Source organism: Sorex araneus, chromosome X, assembly GCF_027595985.1.
Source record: "Sorex araneus isolate mSorAra2 chromosome X, mSorAra2.pri, whole genome shotgun sequence".
NCBI classification, from domain to species: Eukaryota; Metazoa; Chordata; class Mammalia; order Eulipotyphla; family Soricidae; genus Sorex; species Sorex araneus.
Genome location: NC_073313.1, coordinates 221332570 through 221348542, shown reverse-complemented (window position 1 = coordinate 221348542; position 15973 = coordinate 221332570). Strand labels below are relative to the sequence as shown.

The 15973-nt window shown below is 41.5% G+C and overlaps 1 protein-coding gene across 6 annotated transcripts in view; it reads right to left on the bottom strand.

Moving 5' to 3' along the window:
• The window catches only part of GULP1 (GULP PTB domain containing engulfment adaptor 1), a 294404-nt gene extending 278752 nt beyond the window's left edge, over positions 1–15652 (bottom strand). For all 6 annotated transcript variants that reach the window (XM_055123120.1, XM_055123123.1, XM_055123121.1 and 3 more), the window contains exon 1: positions 15334–15652. The gene's annotated coding sequence lies outside the window, so the exon portion shown is untranslated. The remainder of the gene's footprint in view (positions 1–15333) is intronic.
• Between the last annotated feature and the right edge of the window lie 321 nt (positions 15653–15973).

Genomic DNA, 15973 nt, shown 5'->3' with positions numbered 1-15973 from the left:
TGCTTTAATTTTTCTTGCTATTGGGGCTGTCTCTAAAGATATCTCTAAAGCTTATGTCACTGACCTTTACTTCTATGTATTTAGTAGGTTCAAGGGGGGTTTTGTCTTTGTTTTTATTTTTTAAATCAAAGTCTTCAATCCATTTTGAAATTTTCTGGAATACCCGAATGCCTCCCCGCCCCCACACATAGTACTTGGGGGACTTAGTGACTACTTCCAGTAATACTCAGTCAATGGGGTCTATGATTCAGTGCTAGGGCCCAGGACACAGTGCTGGGCACAGCTGACAATGACTGGGGGCCTCCAGGGTGACACCAGCAATGCTGGGGAGGCCAGGTGGTATGGGCCGAACCTGGCTTGGGTTCAACTTTCCATCCTTACCATTGTTCTACTTCATTGCCCCCAAATGTTATTGTTCGCTAAGTTAAAAGATAATAAAATGTTGTTAAAAGGTTATTTTTTCATGTATGTATTTTTACCTATAGATATTCAATTTTACCAACACCATTAAAGACTTTTCGTTTTCAGTTATAACGCCACAGTTCCTCTGTCATAGATTAAGTGTCAGTGCATGTGTGGGTTTACTTCTAGAATTTCTACTCTACTCCACTGATTCATGTCTCAACATTTATTCTAATGTTATTCTGTTTTAATTACTTCTACTTTATAATACCATTTCAAGTTGGACAATATGATGGTTCCATTTATATTCATTTCTTTTTGTCCAGCTTGCTTTAACTTATCAGAATATGATATAACTGCATATAAATTTTGGCACTGATGCTATGATTCAAAGAAGTCACTGGAATTTTGATAAGAATTTATATTTAGTCAGGCGTTTATTTTTAAAAGAATAGTATTTTAACAATACCAGTTCCACCTGTTCATGAACCTGAACTATCTTTCCATCTCTTATATCTTCTGCTGTATCTCTGACAGTGTCTCAAAGTTTTCTGTTATTCCTTAACCATCGTGGTTAAGTTTAATCTAAGGCAGTCAGTGTATATTAGACAAGAAAATAAAAGAGAAGAGAGGCATATTGGAAAACAAGTAAAACTATTACTATTCAGACAGTATGATCTTACACATAGAAAATTCTAAAGACTCCACAAAAAAATTAGAAACAAGAATTAATACAATGAAGTGGCAAACCAAAAGTATAACTGTAAATTATAGTGCCTTACTATTTTAAATAATATAAAAATAATAAAATAAGACTAAAATACAAACAAATGTATTGCATTTTTCTCTGCTAGCAATGAGCTAAGAGTAAAAATGTTTGGTTCCATTTACAATCACATAAAGATAAGAACATAATGGGGCCGGAGTGATAGCACAGTGGGTAGGGCGTTTGCCTTGCACGTGGCTGACCTGGGTTCAATCCCTGGCATCCCATATGGTCCCCCTTTCCAGGTAGAAAGCCAGGAGTAACCCCTGAGCAATGCTGGATGTGACCTAAAAAGCAAAAAAAAAAAAAAGAAGAAGAAGAAGAAGAAGAAGAAGAACATATGAGTATAGTTAACAGGGAAAGTAAAAGACTTCTACTTTGAAAGCAGTTAGTTGTTTAAAGAAACAGAGAATACAGATAGATGTGAAGATAATCTATGCTAGTAGCTAAGAAGAATGAGCACTGATACAAGGACTACCCTAGAGCATAGGGACATATACTACTCACAAGGGCTAGTGCCCAAGGTAGTTAAAGTACTCAGAAAGTTCATCAATAAGAAAATGAGTAAACCCATCAAGAAATGGGGAAAGAGATGAACAGCCATTTCACAAAAGAAGACACGTGGCCAATGAGTACATAATAATAAAAAAGTCCTTGTTCATTTATTATCAGGGAAATGCAAATCAAAATGACCATGAGCTATTACCTCACATAGGATGAACTATATCCAAAAAGCCAGAAGCACATTGGTGAAAGGAAAAAAAAAAAAGGAACCCTCATCCACTGTTGGTGAGAATGTCAATTGGTTCATCATCGACTGAAAACAGTATGAATATTTCTTGAAATATTAAAAGCTTATTTCTGACATATAACCCAGAAATTCTACCTGTATCTATGCCAAGCATAAAACTAGACTAATTTGAAAAAATATATACACAACTTATTTTACTATAGTGCTATTATAAAAGTCAAGATATGGCAACAATCCAAGCACTCAAAGACAAATGAGTGGATAACGAATATGTGATAACCATGAAGGAATACTACAGAGCTATAAGAAGAAATTAAATTTTGCCCTTTGTAACATGAATGTACCTTGAACAGGGTGGTGCTAAGTGAAATAAGTCAAAAGAAGAAGTACATATTTGAATTTACTAGTATGCTGGATTCTGAGAAGCAAAGCACAGCATAGGAACATAAGAAATCAATGACCAACACAACCTCAAAAATTGAGGAGAAGAAATGAAAAGAAACTTCCTCAAAGAAGAAGTACAAATGGTCAAAAAGCACATGAAAAAATGCTCTACACCGCTAACCATTAGGGAGATGCAAAACAAAACAACTATGAGATATCATCTTACACCACAGAGACTGGCACACATCAAAAATAATAAGAATAACCAGTGCTAACATGGATGAGGGGAGAAAGGGACTCTAATTCATTGTTGGTGGGAATGCTGACTGGTCCAGCCTTTTTAGAAAACAATATGGACATTCCTCAGAAATCTAGGAATATGACCCAGCAATGCCACTTCTGGGAATATACCCAAAGGGTGCAAAAACACACATAAGATATGATATCTGCACTTGTTTGTTTATTGCATCACTGTTCACAATAGCCAGAATCTGGAAACAACCAAGTGCCTGAGAACAGATAACTGGTACAGCTATGCAATGGAATACTACACAGCTGTTAGGGGAAAATGAAGTCATGAAATTCGCTTATAAATGGATAGACATGGAGAGTATCATGCTGAGTGAAATAACTAAGAAGGAGAACAGACGTAGAATGACTGCACTCATTTGTGGGATTAATAAACAAACCAAAAAAAAGTATGAAATTAACACCCAAAGACAGTAGAAACAAAAGACAGGACAAATGGTCCAGAGTTGGAGGTCTCTCTCAGGGCCTGAGGAAGAGGGCAGTTAGGATAGAGAAAGGACCATTATGACAATGATGATTGGAATGAATTTCTCTGGATGGGAAATGTGTGCTGAAAGTGGGTAAAGGACCAAACATGATGCCCTCTCAGTATCTGTACTGCAAACCAAAGAGGAAGGAGGAGGGAGGGAAGGAGGGATGGGGGGAGGGAATGAGAAAGAAGAGAAGCGCCTGCCATAGAGGCAGGTTAGGGTGGTCGGGGCAGGGTGGGTAGCCGGAAGGATATGGGGGGCATTGGTTGTTGGAAATGTACACTGGAAGAGGGATCGGTGTTGGAACATTGACTGAAAACAAATTAGGAGAGCCTTGTAACTGTATCTTATGCTGATTCAATAAAAAATAAACTAAAAGAATTTTTTTTAAAGAAATCAGTGAAACATATGAATTCCTGATCACAGAACTGCAGTTGCCAAGGGGAAAATGGGGAGGATAGGTGAAATGGTTCAATGAGAAATGTATCAGAACAATTACAGTAATGGCATATACTCTGGAGAAGCATGAAATCAGATCCGTAAAACACATATAGTCATGTAAATTAACAAACTCTCATAAAAACTTGTACACTGTACTTTTATTTATTTATTTTATTCATTTTTTGTTGACATGGGAGCACACCCAGTGAAACTCGGGGTTTACAACTGACTCTGCTCAGGGATCACTCCTAGCAGTACTAGGTAGACCAAACCATGATCATCAACGCAGAAGTTTACAATATTAACCCCTATACCATCTCCTGGATCAAAAAGATGCTTTACTGTTCATCAAACTGCCTGCCCTGGTCTACCATTGGTAAGTTATGGAACCTGTTTTTCAGAGCTAAAATGAGAGTCACTTAAGCCATACCCTGGATCTCCAAAGACCTAATTACAGTTTTGACTCTCACCAAAGTGGAGACCTAAAACTGTCAACCAAGAATCACCTGATGGGCAATTGCTAGATCATGTGTTTAGCAGACCTCTGCCATTCCTTAAAGCAGCCTTTTCATTTCACAACATGGGCAATATGGTTCTCCTTGGGGGTCCCAGGTTATTCCAAGAAGTAAAATCTGTATAAATGTGAGGGTGAGGGGCATGAAGCAGCAGCAAGAGATTAGAGTACAACCATTAGAACAGAGGGGCCACAGGAAGTAAAGATTGAGAAATGAGAAACAGGATCAGAAAGATTGAGAAGTACCGAGCTAAAAGAAAATAACCTTAGAATAACCATATCATATGTTTTTTCTTCTTTTCTCCCCTACTATAACTTCCTTGTTCCTGTTTCCACTTTTCTATGAAAGTCAATAATTTTGTACAGTTACTCAGAGTTCGTTTCTACCTACCAGATTATACACCAGATTCCATATTTACATTAACTTTTGCTGAAATTAATTCTTATAGTTTTAATTTTTTGTGATTATTTAATTAAAATATAATTAAACACCATGTTAAACATGCCTCATTGATTGACTATATTTCTTTGGTCTCTAAGCTTTCTGTGTCTTTCAATTATTTTCTTCTTTTGTCCATTAGGTCAGCTCAGAGGACACCTTGAGACCAGCATGTGCAGCTATAAGACCAGCTGCCCGGATTTTTCTGTATCACTGTCAACCCGTTGCTCATCAACTTGCTTGAGCGGGCACCAGTAACATCTCCACTGTGAGACTTGTTACTGTTTTTGGCATATCGAATACACCACGGGTAGCTTCCCAGGCTCTGCTGAGCAGGCAAAATACTCTTGGTAGCTTGCCGGACTCTCTGAAAGGGGTGAAGGAATCGAACCTGGGTAGGCCTCGTGCAAGGCAAACGCCCTACCCACTGTGCTATTGCTCCAGCCCAGATTTTTAATCTCCAGAATATCCAGAACCCACAACAACACACTACCTACCAGACCACTGCTAGCTAACCAACTCCCCTCAAGCAGAAACAGGCCAGACATTATCAATCTAATCACACATCCATACATTCCTCCCTTGCTGCAGGCCTCCTTTCACTTCAATATAAACTCACTCTGAAACACTGGCTCGCATGATCTTCATTAGTCTCTCTAGAAGCTTGTAAAATTTACCCTTTTTCCAATAAACCCCATTTTCCTCTTGGACTCGATTTCCTCCTTTCAGCAACCCCACCCCATCCCTGGACCTTGCTTTACTAACTTACATATTTTGGTATATAAGGAAATTGGTCCACTGTCATACTCATTTATTCATTATTTAATAAGTTTTATTGAGTGGCTATTATGTTGCAAGCATTAGAAATAATGATAACATAAAAAAGTAAATTCACAAAAATATGTCTCATTGATATGTCTCAGTTTGCCTTATAACATACCTCAGACAAGTTTCCTAATAGTTTATTAATTATAAAAAAATTCAGAATAGTACTTAGACATCAATATAACAAGTCCTCTATAAATGCTACCAATGTGAAGATAAAAAATATTGATTTACTCTATCCTCTGAACTGAAACTCTCTGTAACAAAAGAAATATTAATAAGACAAGAACATACAAATTTATATCATACACATTTATATCATATAATTTTCTATCATATAAATTTATACCATATAAAATTTATATCATATGATTTTAGTGACACAGGTGCCCTCACTGTGAAAGGAAGACCCTGGGGAATGATTCAAGGTACAAGTTTTAATGTCAGTTTAAAGAAGTTACACATACTAGGAAGATACGCTCAGACAAAGAATATGAGCCGTGGGTAGGTAACTGAAACTCTGCAAGAGCATTCTCATTCCTGGCTGTGTCCCTTTTCTTCATCTAGGATGTTCCTTTCCTCCTGGTGTAGCACTACACTGTCCTCCCATTGTTCATCGATTTGCTCGAGCAGGCACCAGTAACGTCTCCATTGTGAGACTTGTTACTATTTTTGGCATATCAAAATACGCCAGGGGTAGCTTGCCAGGCTCTGCCGTGCGGGCGGGATACACTCAGATGCTTGCTGGGCCCTCAAGAGGGGCGGAGGAATCAAACCCGGGTCAGCCTCGTGCAAAGTAAATGCCAAGAACTTCTCTTGCACGTGGCCTTAGTGACTTATTTCAGAGGAGGTCACAGAGTGTTTCCTCACTGACATTTCTCAGATTCCTTCAGAGTAAAATATTCAGTATGTCAAGCTGTCATATTTTCAAGGGACTACATCCTGAACCTGTCATATTCTTGTTATTATCTCTGACTTGTTCACAAAATCCATTTTTGACTGGGCTCAGAGTTGTATGATAAAAGGTTAAGAAAAGAGTACTTGAGTAAATAATATCCTATAAAAGAAATAATTTTTGAGGGGGGCTCCTATTTTCATTTTGCCCTATTAGTCTGGCACTAGTGGGAGTTAAAATTTGAATTATTTGGATACTTAACCTCTTTTTTTATTTCATATCTGCTAAAATCCAAGTTAGAGTTTTTACTGAATTTCAAACGTAAGCAAAATCCCCTTATAATTGTTTCCATACCAAGAGGCTTTTATTCACATTCAAAACCCCATAAAAAATGTGGCTCCTTTTAATCCAGGGAAAGGTCAGCCAGCCGAAGGCACCCCTACTCGGCAAGGGCCAAGGGGTGTCCTGGGACAATCCCTGAACAACAGCTTCTAACGAAGAATAATCCTCTGAGAATTACAGCACTTTGTATTCCCTGCTTTTTCTTGTCTAGCATTGAATGAAGGTCGTGATCTCATAAAGGAAGTATCTCAAGCATGTTTATTGCATTTTTATGCAAAAATCGAATATACAATTTCGTTCAGTGATGGAGGAGGTCTTTTTCCTCTGTATGTCTCCATCCGTAAGTCATCTTCTGATGTCGCTTTCACTTTTCTTTGCTATTCAAGTTACCAGCTGTCTAAATCAACAGTCAACCCAGTCTCCTTGCTTCAACATTCACGGACATCGGCTCTAAAACAAGAGCCTTTCGACTGACAAACAACCGGTTGCCCCTTGGCTCTCCTGAGGGCTTTCAGAATCTGTAACCTTTCCACCTCCGGTTTTACCAGCTGCTCTTCTTTCTCTGCACTCCGTAGACACCTAGAGCATCTGTTTCTCACGCCTCCTCATTCACAACAAACCTGCCCACGGGTGACCCTTCCCTAGTCTCTGACCTTTTAGCCATTCCTGATTCTGCTTGCCTCCATCTTCTCTTAAACCACTGGCTATCTATTTCTGCTAAGGAAAGCAAGAGTACTCTTAAAATAAATTTCTCTTTTGCATCTGTCAGTGCTCATCTTTGCCAAATTATCACCACCTTTAGAGATAAAGGGACTTCTCTGCATACTTCAATGCAGCATATCACATTTAAAAATAGCACAACTAGGAGGCCAGGAATATGGCTCAGTGGTACAGCTTCTGCTGTCGAGGCATGAGGCTATCAGTCTGATTTTCAGTACCATCCCATAGTGTGGCCCAGGGGTACTAATGTTCGAGATCCCTAGCACCACCACAATTCTTTGCTCTCTAGGACACTGCAACCAAGACTACATCTCCTGAGCAACGGAATCAAGTGTGCACCCTCCAGTCAGTAGCAACAAGCATTACCACAACATCAACAAGAAAAGGAAGATGGAGGGGGTAGTAAACGAAATAATTTTAATAATAATAGTAATAAAATTTTAAAAAAAGATGCTTCGCTGTTCACAGTAGCCAGAATCTGGAAACAACCCAAGTGCTCAGGAATAGGTGAACGGTTAAAAAAATGTGTTACATCTACACCATGGAATACTATACTATGCTGCTGTTAGGAAAGAGAAAGCCATGAAATCTGCTTATGAAGTGGATGGTCATGGAAAGTATCATGCTAAGGGAAATGAGTCAGAAAGAGAGCGACAGACGTAGAATGACTGCATTCATTTGTGGGACATAAAATATCATAATACCAATACCCAAGGACAGCAGAGACAAGGGCAAGGAAGATTAATCCACGGTTGGAAGCCTGCCTTGTGAGCTGGGGCAGAAGGCAGCTGGGATAGAGAAAGGATCACTAAGTCAATCATGGTTGGAGGGATTGCTTGGGATGGGAGATGTGTGCTGAAAGTATATAAAGGACCAAACATGATGGCCTCTCAGTATCTGTATTGCAAACCATAATGCCCATAAGTAGAGAGAGTAAGAGGGAAATTTTCTGCCACAGAGGCAGGCGGAGGGGTGGGATACTTGGGATATTGGTGGTGGAAATGTACACTGGTGGAGGGATGGGTGTTCGATCATTGTGTGACTAAAGCTCACACATTAAATTTTTGTAACTGTAGCTCATGGTGGCTCAATTAAATAATAATAATAATAATAATAATAAGGCTGCTAATGCTAGGTGCCAGGTCACCAAACCAAGACTTAATTTCAAGTAGAGGAAAACTCTTACTCAGACAAAATTCTTTATGTACTATGGAATTCCTAAAGAGCAGACAAAATATGATCAGATAATAACATATACAGTGACTACCCAAACCCAGACTGGCAGGACGGAAGACAAGTGCCTTAGCCCCTGTACTATTGCTCTGGCCCCTTAAAAGCATTTTAAAATAGGTATACTTTGTCCTCTGCAATAAAACTTTTTTTTCTCTAATGCGAGAGAGAGAATCCAGGGTCTCACATATGCGAAACAAATGCTCTTCTGACTTATATTCTCCAGGTCTAAAACAAAACTCTTATCACTACTCACAAACCTCCGTTTTATAACTCAGCCAAGTGGAAATTGGGATAATGAAACTATTTGCTGTTAAAATTTTACTTTTTAAAACATGACACTCTCTTGATGGTTGTAAACAGCCATGAAAGAAACAGAGAGTGAAAACAAATCTATTTTATCAACTTCAAATTACTCTAAACATGGTAATTTGTTCCCATAGCACAGATGATTCTTGTTGGGTTTTTGACTAAAATGCTATTTTAAATCAAATCTTATCTAATTTATATACAAACTGAGGAGAGTTATTTTTCAGGAAATAATAAGTATCTATCTTAAAATGCTTTACAGGGGCCAGAGAGATAGTATAGAGCTAAGGAGCTTGTTCGACCAATCCTAGTCTGAATTCCTGGTACCCCAAGCATTGCTGAGAGTCAGCCCTGAGCACAGAGACCACAAGTACCATCAGGTGTGGTTGCAATATCACCCCAAAATGAAAATGTTTTATACCAGATATTTAATAATTCAGTAGACACTTATGTTCTGCGTTTTCTTCCCAAATTTTCCATGCAGTGTTTCAGTCATTATGATATAATGACTGAGTAATATAATCAGCAGCAGCTGGGGTTGGAGAGATAGCATAGCAAGTAGGACACTTACAGGCAGCTGTCCCCTTATCAATCCCCAGCATCCCTATGGGCCCCTTAGCTCTGCTATGAGTGATTAAAAAAAAAAAAGAAGAATCACCGTGAGCTACAGTTACAAAGCTTTCATGTTTGAGTTTCAGTCATACAATGATCAAACACCCATCCCTCCACCAGTGCACATTTTCCACCACCAATGTCCCGGTATCTCCCCCCCATCACAACCCTCCCCCTGACTCTATGGCAGACAATTTTCCCCCACACTCTCTCTCTTCTTTTGCGCACTGTGCCATGAGTGATTCCCTCAGTGCAGAGCCCAGAGTAAGCCCTGAGCAGTGCAAAGTGTCTCCCTGAAAACAAAACACATTTTGAAAATTCATAGTGAGGGGAGCCAGGGGGGGTGACTCAGTGGCTCAAGTGTTTCCTTGCAAGCTTGAGGCCATGAGTTCAGTTTCTGAGCATCATCCACATATATCAAGTGAGGACAACACAGAAGCAGACTATGAGATCTTCAGCGCACAGTCAGGGATGTTCAAACAGTCGGCTAAACCTCCAGCGAGCACCACTCTAAACAATGGGCAACCAGTGTGGTCTGGAGTGCGGCCTTCAGCGAGCACCGCAGCAACAGCAAAAGTGTGTGACTTCCTGTATGCAGCATCACCCAAGCAACAAAAGGAAGAGGATAATTTTCTACTCATCTTTGCAATTTGGCACAAAATACAGTGGCAGTCACAAGCCTTACTTAGAGACTTATTCATACTATGTGAGCAAATTGGAATGGTCTTTTCAAAATCATCCTTAATTAGACAATCCTGAAAAAATGAGACCAATCCCAAAATTACCATAACTATACAATTTTAATGCAAACAGCAAATTAGCACTTTTTCTCCTTTAACATATTTGAGTCAATTAACTGTCTTCTAATGAAAAATAAACATGCACTGCAAATACCACTGAATGACTGAAAACATTTTTCTGGCATCAACTAAATACAAAATTAGCAAACAACAGTTTGAAAATCATATAAACACTATTTTTTTAACTCTGGAACAATGATTTTTAGCCATTATCTCTACAAATAAGGGCCTGATTTCATTTCATAGCTCCATTCTTAGAGCCAAGTGATTTCTTTATTCAAATTTCATACTGTTTATTCCTCTTCCAATTTGAATATATTTAACCTCCCATAGGAAAAAGTTAAAAATTTCCAATTCTCCAAAGGTGTTCAGGTAAACATTCTTGGATCCATGAGCCTCTAATATATTTAGAAACCTGGGCCCACAGCAGTCATAAAAGTTGGATACTCTAATGACTTTTAAATTCCTTATTATATTCCCATAAATACCATTTTTATCCTTCAAAGGTGTCAGAAAATAAATTGCAAGTCTGCACAATAAATCACAACGTGGTCTGCAAAATGAAATTTATATAAAACAGAGATTAAGAGCTGGAGACACAACACAGGGACAAAGTGCTTGCCTTGCACACAATGGACCCCACTTTGATTCCAACCCCACATATGGTCTCTTGAATACAGCCAGAAGTAATCCCTGAGTACAGATCCTCAAGTAATCTCTGAGTACTAGCAAGTGTAGCCTAAATGCCATAACCGAAAACAAATAAAAATAAACATGGAGACAAGATTTAAAGACTTTTAATTTGAAATCAAAAGTTAAGTGGCTTTTGAATATACATTAAAGTTCTCCCAATAGCTCCTTAAACATTAGTTTGTTCTTTGAGTTTTCAAAACAGAGTACCTAATGCGCTAATATGACTAAATTTGGCCTCCTAGTTGGCTACGGAAAATATGGAACTCTTTCCCATAATTTCTACCTTTCTTAATAGATTCGGACTAGAGCGACAGCACAGTGGGTAGGGTGCTTGCCTTACATGCCACAGACCCAGGTTCGATTCCTCCGTCCCTCTTGCAGAGCCCAGCAAGCTACGGAGAGTATCCCACTCGCATGGCAGAGCCTGGCAAGCTACCCGTGGCGTATTCAATATGCCAAAAACAGTAACAACAAATCTCACAATGGAGTCGTTACTAGTGCCTGCTCAAGCAAATCGATGAACAACAGGATGGTAGTGCTACAGTGCTTAATAGATTCACTATTAATGATAATATAATATTTAAGAATAAAAGTTAAAAGTATTTCAGCAGGAGCCAGTAGGGAAGGCACTTGCCCTGCATGCAGCCAACTCAGGTTCTGTCCCCTGCACGCCCGAAGAAACCACCAGGAGTAATTTCTGAGTGCAGAGCCAGGAGTAACCATTGAGCATCATCGAGTGTAGTCCAAAAACAACAAAAATCTATCCTTTAACAATAATTTTTTAATTATTTCTTTTATACAGTATTTGTTCACCCCAGAAACAGTAAAACGAAAAAGCATTAAGTGCAATAGAGTGCAATGAGTTACAAAACTGTTTTGTTTTGCTAACAGGTCAAACCAAATATTTAGCAATGACATGCATAAATCAACAATAAGAGTACACATTATAGATAGAAAAATAAACAACTGAATGTTTAAAAAATGTTTAAGATGCAAAACCATGGCCAGAGTCATAGATCAACAGGCTGAGTGCATGCTTTGCATGCGGAAGGCCTGGACACTATCCCCAGCATCTCTATCCTCTATCCTGAGCACCACCAGGAACAACACGGAGCACAGAATTGGGAACAGCCCTTGAGTACCACTTGGTATGGTCTCAAAACCAAAACAAAAAGATGTAAAATTACATGCACAAGATCACAAAGTTGGAGTTTGAAACCCAAGACTCAGTGTTTTCTGGGACATGAGAGAAGTTACCAATATTCATTTAATTGCTTAAAAAACAACTCCTAAATCTACCCTCCCAACTTGTTGATGTCATTGGGAACCAAGAGGATACTTCATGAATGTATTTCAGTCTCTTGACTGTTATTCCCCAGAAGCAAGCCAAGCATTACATATTTGTCAACTTCTTATAAAGACAAAATTTGAAGTAGGCTTTAAAAAAAACACAGTGATCCTTGGGTTGCTAGGACAGGAATTAAGGCTCTTGTCTTGCATAATGCTGTTCACCCTCGTTTGATCCCCTGGTGCCACATGGTGTCAGAGTACCACCACCACAAGGAGTGATTCTTAGAACAGGCTTCCCCACACAGAGCCCAGAATAGCCCCTGAGCACTTTTATATCCCCCAAAACACCACAAACAAAACAAAGTGATCTTGAAAATATACATAGGGATAAAAGCATACAATCAAAATAAAAACAAGTGAATTTTCTCATTGTTTTCTTTTTTGAGAGAATGATTCAGCTTTAACCATACAAAATCTCAAACAGTGTTCTCAAAAATTAAAGTTTACGAATAAAGGCTGTGATTAAAATACAAAAATAGTAATTTCTACAAAATATACATAGAAATGCCTCTATTGTTAGTGTACAGTTTAGTTGTACACACACACATACATATATATATATATATATATATACATATATATATGCCCTATAACCTTAACTGAACCAAGTCAAAAATCTTATGGCCTGCCTAAAGCCTATTAACAAAATTTCATCTCCTTAATGCTCATAAGAGAGCTTGCAATTACATGAAGAAATGTTTCTTTACAAGTGGAAAAACTGAAATCATAAGAGAAAACACTTTGCGGAGGGTGATTCATAAAGTCAATCCCAGCAAGTTCACAAATTCACCAATTCAGGGAAAAGAGTCACGTTAGTGTTTTTTAGCATTCCAAAGCAGACAATAGCTACTGTTGTATGTTGAAAACATGTTTAAGATGCAAAATTGCAGCCAGAGACATAGTCAACAGGCTGAGTGCATGCTCACAACAGTAAACCTAGTTCCCTGAAAAACAGATGACAGAATTTCATCATATAGAGGGGTCTGGCTTTCCTGGTAAGACAGAATTTTTGACTAGTCTGGAACACAAGATCAGCAAAGCCAGGTCTTAAATAAATAAATGGACAAATGTGTGAAATACTGAGATCTCCCCAACTTTTACTCCTTCAGGCACCAAAAGTATGATCTATTTATTGTGATCGTTTTTAACAAACACAAGGAAGACAGACTGGACATGTTTTTCCACTTCAATTCCATGACCCAAATCTGTGCCATTTGAGAATACCTAATTGAATTATTCAATTTAGGTGGAAAAACATCTGCTCAAATTCAAGACTTCAGTTCTGAATAATTTAAAACAAAATTTTTTTTAAAAAACAAGGTCAAGAAATTGAAGCTGCAGCAAACCTAGTCTAAGTAGAGGATATAGTTGCAACAATGTATGGGCATTTGAAAAGTTCGACCTGCACAAAAACCATCTAGCCTCTCAACACCGACACAGGTCAGACGTGAGCACTCCTGAATCATATCCCTCTGCTACAGAGCTCTATGCTCAGTGTATATTTTAACCAAAAGCACCGATCTCAGCCCCCTAAAAAAATCTCATTTGCAAAAGAAACCCCTTGTTTAAGCCCCAGTACAACCAACAGCTCCTTTCCAATTATCCCCTGCAACTTCCCCAGTCTCTTTCATGCCTGGCTACTGAGCTCAGTCGAGTTTGGCTGCCGGCCAGGCTCCTCTCTTCTTTACTTGTCAGTCGTAAAAACTTGGAAAACACTCCTGGACAGCTCAAGGAGACCTTTAAATTATGCAACGGGGCAGTACCTTAGTCTGTCTGCTGTTTCCAGCAAGGCTTTTTAGTCGCCAAAGACTGCAGTCCTCCCCATTGGTGGGTTTTCTAGCAAGGCTACTTATTTATGTGGAGGAAGGAGGGAAAGGCTGGCAAATGAAGGGGCTATTAACAAACTGAAATTTTTCCAACTCCTGTTTCCAACTCCTGTTTCCTACCTTCTAACATCCACTCTTGTCTCATTATAGCTCCTTTAGCACCTAATCACCCGTTTGATAGCAGACACAATTCATCAGCATTGCCGTTTGCTACATCCTCTACAAGCCTTAGAAATAACAAGCAGTCATGACTAGCGCTCTCCAAAAACTTTTATGCCCAAGGCTTTGTACAACCTTTTTTAAAAGCAGGTCCTAAAAAAATGGATAAAATCCCTCCTTGATGGACTGCGTTATACTTTGTCAAACTCGCACCCAGAAAGTGTGCATGCAAATGTCTGATTGTAGTTTAAAGTATGGAGTGCTCAAGTAGTGTGTGTGTGTGTGTGGGGGGGGGGGGGGTAGCACCCAGGATAAGGTATCTAGACCTAGACCGCCAACCTACCCAAAAGCGCGGATTTGCCCAAGCTCCTAGGTGAACCCGCGGAGCCCAACAACAGGGTCCTCTTCCTTACTCCACCCAGGCACGCTAGTTCCAGCTGCAGCTCCCAGCTTCCTGTTCTAGACCCATTCAACCTCGTAAACACATTCCAAGAAAACCAGCCTGCCCAGAGTTCCCTCCCGCACGCAGGGAACCGTCGGGGGGGGGGGGGGCGGGGGGAGAAACAGGGTTCGGATCCACTGAGTCAGGTCCACAGGGAGGCGGACCTCAGCCAGAGGGCTTGGCCAGTCGGCCCAGGGTCTCACCATCCTTGGGTGCGCCGTGCGCCCCAGGAGACCAGCGCATCCCACCCCACCCCCCAGCCCTCAAAAGGAACTACTCAGTCTGCCCGGCATAAAGGGGGACCATGCGGGCGCCGCCCCCGAGTGGGGGCCCTCCCTGTCCAGGGCTTTAAAGAATCCGCAGCCGGGCCGCGGGGCGACGCGATTCCCCGCCCCCAAGCCCACACTCTTTCGGGGCCAACAAAAGGGACCTTGGGCTGGAAGAAGTTTCGCTCCGGCGTCGCCGGTCCCTGACCCGGCGGTGACTTACTTGGCTCACTTAGTCCCATCTGGTCCACGCACCCTCAGCGATAGCGACCCAAGGGTGCACCCCCCCCCGTCCAGCCCTACAGCCCCCTCCAGTTCCAGCCCAGGCCACCCGGACCCAAGTTGCCACAAAGGGCGCCCCGATTCCAGAGTCCGCTGCGTCTCCCACCTGGTGGGGGCTCCCCCGTTATTCCTCCACACGGCCCTCGCAATCGTCAACAGGTCTTGCTTGCAGGAGGGCTCCCCGCCTTTCGCCCTCCAGATTTTGTTTCCGTTTGGGGTTTTTAATTGGTGGCCTGGGAGGGGGGGCGGGGGGGCGGTTCCAACCTGCCCCGGTGCCTCCAGCGGCCACGCACGCCCCGCGCCCGCCTCCGCCGCCACTCGCGGCCAGGGCTGACCACCGCCCGCGTCCGCTCTCAAGACACTGCAAGGCCTGGGGCTGCGCTTGCAGCCCGCCCCGGAGGGTCCCCGCGATCCACCGCCGCGCTGTGTCCGTACCTTACTCAGCCAGGGCAGGGGCGTGCAACACCGCCGCCTCCTCGCAGCCCCGCGGTCTCTGCTCCGAGCCCAGCCGAGAGGGAAAGTTTCTCTGCGTGCACCGAGTGGCTGGACTCGGGGCCCGGCGGCTCGGGCTTCGGTCCCCTCCCTCTGCACGCTCGCCGCCCCCTCCCTCCTCTTCCTAATCGGCTGCAGCCCAAACTGGCGCAGGCAGCGGCCGGGTGCTGGAGGCTCGGGACGCCGGGGCTCTCCCGGCGGGGAGCGCGGGGCTCCCCCTCTTGGCCAGAAGGAAACGCTCCCGGACTCAGGCT